This window comes from Bidens hawaiensis, unplaced genomic scaffold (genome assembly GCF_021521415.1).
Source record: "Bidens hawaiensis isolate Kalapana, Puna unplaced genomic scaffold, B.hawaiensis_p1.1 tig00012943_1, whole genome shotgun sequence".
In the NCBI taxonomy this organism is placed as follows: Eukaryota; Viridiplantae; Streptophyta; class Magnoliopsida; order Asterales; family Asteraceae; genus Bidens; species Bidens hawaiensis.
The window spans coordinates 532,067-539,221 of record NW_027492079.1 but is presented as its reverse complement, the minus strand read 5'-3'; positions in this window follow the sequence as shown (position 1 = coordinate 539,221).

Below are 7,155 nucleotides of genomic sequence, written 5' to 3'. Positions count from 1 at the left end.
AAAAGGGGGAGCCCCTCTGAAGTCCCATCTTGAAGGCCTCAACAGCTGTAGCCATATCAAGATTAGGGATTCCAAGGCTTCCCTTCCAAACCTCATAACAAAATACCTAAGGGATTCATCACTTGGTTGGATAACTCGGTATAAGTCACTAGTTAACCTTTCAAATTTCTTGCTACAGGAAAATTGGCTTTTGAACAAGTTAACTAAATGAGAAAAAGAAGTAATTGAAAAGGGAGGAAGACTTAGCAGCCATTTTAGCGCAGATCCGGTCAGTGTGAATCCAAAGCCTTTACATAAGCAGGCTTCCTTGAGTCTCTCAGGAATGGGATTGATCTCCATCCTTTCTCTATATTGTGTCACATGCTCTTCAGAATCAGTGGTCCCGTCGTAAGTCTTCATATTGGGAGTTTGGAACCGTTTCGGGATTTCAGCATCATAGATAGGTGGAGCAAATCTGGATAACTTGTGGCTTCCCTCAGGTATCTCAGGGATTGGTCGTTTGACCGCGAGAACACTGGATATCATATCCTTGAGCTTCTGTAGCTCCTTGGCCATTGCTTGGTTAATACCTGCATCCCGACGCAATAGTCTGCATGGGAATGAAATCTCCTTCATGGACTTCGGAGGATCGTTGATGTTGGATTCCTGAGGATCCTTGATCTGAAAGAAGGATACTTGAATATATAACCCAGAGGATCCTAGTGGAATGATGGACAGTCCTTGCTGGAGTAATGAGAATCCTTGAGCTTGATGACCCATGGACCCCTGTTGAAGGATAGGTGATCCTGATTGAAACAATGAGGATCCTTGAGCTTGTTGACCCATGGACCCCTGTTGAAGGATAGATGATCCTGGCTGAAATATTGAGGATCCTTGAGCCTGTTGACCCATGGACCCCTGTTGAAGGATGGATGATCCTGGCTGAAATAGTGAGGATCCTTGAGCCTGTTGACCCATGGACCCCTGTTAAAGGATATATGATCCTTGCGATAACTGAGCCACGGATCCTGGACAGGTGAAATCCAGCATCCTGGGCATAAGAGGAGTGTGATCCTCCGCTGGCCTCTTAGTCTTATTTAGATCTTCTATCTCAAGAAGGATCCTTTGGTTGGTCTTGTTCTGCTGCTCCATATATGCTTTAACCTGCGAAAACATAGATGAAACATCACTATTAGTATTAACCACCAGCGCAGCAGCAGCAGTTTTAGAGCTTTGGAAGATTGGTAGTTGTGTCTTGCTTCCAGCAGCAGCAGTCCGTTGTGCTCCCGTGATTGGCGGAGGCATCGGTGGCAAAGTCCTTTATGAGAGAGGAACCGAAGATGGCATAGTTTATAAAGCAGAGGTTGATTGAGAGGCCATTGAAAGTAATATGGGTATGAAAAAAATCAAAAATTGATAAGAGTAATATGGATTATAAAACCAATTGCCCCACGGTGGGTGCCAAATTGTTTTGGATAAAAATCAGCTAAGGATAATGTATCCAAATCTGTCAAGTGAGGTATAGTGCTAACACGATAAAAGCGAATGTATAACCGAAATCTTGGTGAAGACAACGATTTGATCACGAGGGAAAAAACCCTTGATTATGATAATCTTACTTCGGTCAAAAACTAGCAAGGTAGTCTTTGGTCGAATTGCTTCGGTCAAGGATTAACAAGATAATCTTTGGTCAGATGGTACGTGATTATAATAATCTCCGGCACAAAAAACCCTCGGACGGTGAAAACTATCACCGTCAAGTTTATTAATGGTAAAAGGTGATTACAAGTGTTGTGGAGTTTATGATCGATGTTACAAAGTAAGCTAGTGGGTAGAGAGATTTCCTGAGTCTGCTCTAGTGTGTGTGTTCATACATGTGTCCTTCTAATCGATCATAACTCGATAATATATAAAAAAAATACAAATAACAATAACTCCTAATAATCCGCAAGTCCTCCACTAGCCACTCCCATGACTTTGACCACGTTCCATAGTAGTTCAGTAGCGAGATAAGCGGAAGAATAAGTCTAAGAGCCATTGTTGATATTTAAACATCAATCTTCATACGAAATCGTCCATTACTAGCTATGTTGAATAAGGATCCTGGATCCATATTCCAGCTAGAGAATACTCCATGAGGATAACTGATGCCAGCACGTCTTAAAATTGTTATACCTGTCTAACACATCACCATACTAAACGCAATCATTATTAAAGAAATAATACCGAGGATCGTTGATCCTTTAAAACCTGATACACATCTCAAGGATAATCCATCCATAAGATAGTTAAGGATTAAGGATTCTCAGCATAAAATTCATGCCCTAACAATACCGCTTTCGGTTTGGTTATTAATCAACTTAGGTTCACATAGGCATACTTTTTATGCATATTTCATATTAAGTAGTGAGTTTATCTTGATACATATTTTATTTTGGTAACTTTTGAGTGTAATGATCATATTTTATGGTTCTACCTAATACCTAAATAATACGCAAAATATTAAACGAAATGATAACCATAAAAGGCACATACCTTTAAATATGAGAGCAACAATAGCATCCTAGATTAGAAACACAGCCAAACCAAACACTACACTAAACCAACAAACAAAAACACATTAGCCATCGTCACAATAATAGTGCAAACGAATTAAGTTAAGTAATAAACAAAGCAGAACACATACATAAATACACATACACCCAACAAACATATACATAGATCACTTTGATTTTGACTACAAATGTAAATTAAAAAATCCCCTAGACATATTTTTTGTAATAAAATTTGAACCGGACCCGACTCAACACATGACTTACCCGAACTCAATTAAAGAACATGACCCAAAGTGGTCCAAAACCTAGTTAAAAAACACCCAAAGCCCAAACTCTCAACCCATAAAACCGAATTATGAGAACAAAAATGAATTACTTTTTTTTAAAACCCGAACTCCCGACCCGAGAAAACCGAATCATAAGAAAAAAAATAAATTACCTTTATTTTTAATTCGAAACCCAAAAAACAAAATAACACTTCCAGCTATATAAACCGTCCCAGCCTTTGCCATCTATTTGATGTATATAGTCTGATGCAAATTAGACCTAAACTCTACAGTTACTTTAGTTTTCAACACAAATGAACAACTAAATAACTATGGATTCTAAGTCGGTACAAAAGGTTAAGTTTTCATGTACCAACTTATTTTAGTTACTTTTTCTAGATTAAACCGAACATAACAAAATGAACAGATATGTATCTCAGGGATAGAGACAAAGAAGACATTGGGATGCTTGATGGCTACAAAATCACGGTTGCGTAGAAATAATGCCATCCGGAAATTGCCCCGCCAAGCCCCGACCCGGATCATCGATACCTCGTTAAATTAAAACAGTCATCATAGTATGCATGTAAATTCATAAAATATATAAAAGAATGTACCAACAATGCCCCTGTTTGGATCGTAGCTTCAGAGAAGCCGTTTTGCCAATGGTCGCTACCAACAACACCAAAAGCACAAATTAGCTTCAGAGAACCCTAAACTATCTAATTAGTATAATTGAGAGATTTGGCATCTCCAATCCTCTTTGTAAAAATAGAAAGAAATCCACTGTAACACCTAAGTGTGTTCAAAGCACAAACTGATAATCAAGAACCCTAAATTTCAGTCACGTATGAAGTTTACAAACCAACAGTAATTGAAAGCCCAAATTAGATAAGGTTAGATGTTTTTTGAGCCACAAATAATCAAGTATTAAGGATATGTTATTCTTGGTGACCAATCTGGATCAGTTTTCCTTCCAAAGAGCTACAGGATCATATCAGAATCAAGGATCCTTGGTACTTGGTATTGTTAACGGTTGTTTCTTATATGAAGGTTGATATTTATCAAGTGCAACGGCTCTAAAACTTAGTCCACCACCTATTACGCTATTGGACTTCTATAGCACGTGGTCAAAGGGCACGAAGGAAGAGAGTGGAGACATGGCGGATTAACATGACCTAGTAGTTAGTTGTGATTTTCTCTTCTTTATATACTGAGTTATGATCAATGCTAAGTCACATAGTTACACACGCACTCATTAGCTTATAGTTGCATACTCCAGCTCATAGTTCTCTGTAATCACACACACATAGTATTATTGTATTCATTGATCATAAACTCCACCCATTGTAATCCTTTTTTGATATTAATAAAGTGGTGATAGACGATTTGTCATCACCAGGGGTTTTTTTCCTTTGATCTAAACAAGATCAAGGGGTTTTTCCTCGCAACAAATCACGGTGTTCATCCATATTTCATTCATATATTCACTTTTATTACCTTAGCACTAAACCTCACATAACAGATTTTTACTGGATCCTTAGCAGATTTTTGACCAAAACAATTTGGCGCCCATCGTGAGGAAATTGGTGCCATAATCCATAGTATTCCTATCAATTTTCAATTTTTCATACCCATATCACCATCAATGGCCTCTTAATCAAACTCTGCTTCATTAACCATGCTATCTTCGGTTCCTCTCTCATCAAGAACTTTTCCGCCGATGCCTCCTCCAATCGCGGGAGCACCAAGGGCTGCAACTGCTGGAAACAAGACACAACTACCAGTCTTCCAGAGCTCGAAAACCGCTGCTGCTACTTCGGTAGTTAATACTAACAATGATGTTTTTGTTATGTTTTCACAGGTTAAAGCATACATGGAGCAACAAAACAAGACTAACCAGAGGATCCTTCAGGAGATAGAAGATCTGAAGAAGACTAAGAGGCCAGCGGAGGATCAGACTCCGTTAGTGCCTAGGATACTGGATTTCACCACTCCAGGATCCTTGGCTCAGTTCACGCAAGGATCATCTATCCTCCAACAGGGATCCATAGGTCTACAAACTCAAGGATCATCGATCTTTCAGCCAGGATCATCTATCCTAGATCCGAGGTCCATGGGTCAGTCGATTCAAGGATCCTCAATCTTTCAGCAAGGATCCTCAATTCATAATCCAGGATCGATGGGTCAGCAGATTCAAGGATCCTCTATATTCAAGATAGGATCATTGATCCTTCATCCAGGATCCTCTGGGGTATATCACCAAGGATCCTACAATTCCCAGCCTCAAGGATCCTTCTTCCAGGATCAAGCATCCTTAGGAGTTCAACATCAACGATCCTCCGAAGTCCATGAAGGAGATATAATCCCCATGCAGACTATAGCTTAGGGTGGACCAACTCCTATAGCAGACACTTCTTACCTCAGCTACTCTTCTGGAATGCCAACCTTCACACAACAAGGAGGTAACATGCATGATCCTATATCCTTAAATGCTAACTATGGTTCCATGCAGGATGCAGGTATCAACCAGGCTATGGCTAGGGAACTACAGAAACTCAAGGATATGATATCCAGCGTACCAGGGGTAATCCATCCTATCCCTGATATACCAGAAGGAAGCCACAAACTGTCCAGATTTGCTCCACCAATCTGTGACGCGGAGATCCCGAAACGCTTTCAAACCCCCCAACATGAAAGTGTATGATGGTATCACTGATCCTGAAGATCATGTAGCCCAATACAGGGAAAGGATGGAGATCAATCCAATTCCTGAGAGGCTCAAGGAGGCTTGTCTGTGCAAGGGTTTCGGATCCACACTGACAGGATCTGCATTAAAATGGCTGCTAAGTCTTTCTCCCTATTCTAATGCTTCTTTCTCACATTTAGTTATCTTGTTAAACTGCCAATTTTCTTGCAGTAGGAAATTTGAGAAGTTAACTAGTGACTTATATAGAGTTGTCCAACCCAATGATGAATCCCTTAAGGATTTTGTCACGAGGTTTGGCATGGAGGCCCTAGAATCCCTAATCTTGACATGGCTATGGATGTAGAAGCCTTCAAGATGGGGATAAATAGGGGCTCCCCCTACTATGATGATCTTGTGATGACTCCTTGTAGGTATTTAGATGAAGTAAGGAACAGAGCACTGAGATTCATATGGCTGGAAGATGACGAAAGTATCCAAGAACGATTGGGGACTCAAACGAAGCAAGAATCCCTTGACAAGAATAAAGGATCCTGTTCAGAAACAACAACTCAAAGCCGTACTCCAAATTCAACAACCAAAACGTCAGAGCAGTTGAAGAAGGAGACGATGATGAAGATTACCCAAGCATCTCAGAGTACTATTTCATTGTGGATACTCATGGCTTGATTTGTGCCATGAAGGATCTAGGAGAGAAGGCAATGTGACCCCGAAAGAACGAGAAAACAACATCCTTCAAAGATAGGTCCAAATGGTGTGCATTCCACGAGGACTTCGACCATTTGACCGATGATTGTGTTGGCTTAAAGAGGGATATTGGATACCTTCTGAGCAAGGGCTACTTTAAGGAGCCCTTGGGAAGAAAAAAGTCCAACATCCAGGATCCTGAAGAGGTTCCTCAAAAAGCAACTCCGCCCCCACCAAATGCTTAAGTGATCAACTTCATCTCCGGAGGCTCAGACATATGCGGCACTTCCTTCTCCGCAGCTAAGAGACTTGCCAAGGAAACCAAATTGGATAACGGGGAACGACCGGTTATATCCACCACTTTGACAACTGGCAAAAGGATCTTCTTCGATGAAGAAAATAAATCAAACATCCAGGATCCACACCATGACGGTTTGGTTGTCACTTTATTTATTGCTAACCATTATGTACGCAGGATCGTGGTAGATGGTGGGAGCTTGGTCAATATCATCCAACACGATGTGCTTCAAAAAATGAACATACCAGACTCGGAGATCATCCCAAGGACGTCGGTGTTAGTCGGATTCAGTGGAGAGCCCAAGAAATGATTGGGGGACATTAACCTCCCAATATACATCGAAGGGTTAAATTCTTATCAAAGATTATGTGTTATTGATAACCTATCTTGTTGCAATGTTATTTTGGGAAGGCCTTGGCTACATGGGATGAAGGCGGTGGCTTCCACTTACCATCAATGCATTAAACTTCCGACCCCTTGGGGAGTAGTAAGGATAGAAGGAGATCAATTGGAGGGCAAGAACTATTATTCTTCATCCATGAAGCCGACAGCCAAACAGACGATAGCATAGTAACCACAGCAGCATCCTAAGGACTTTTTGGAAGCTCGGGAGCGAGACATAAAAGAAGTATCCTTGGATCCCGAGAATCCAGATGTAAAAGT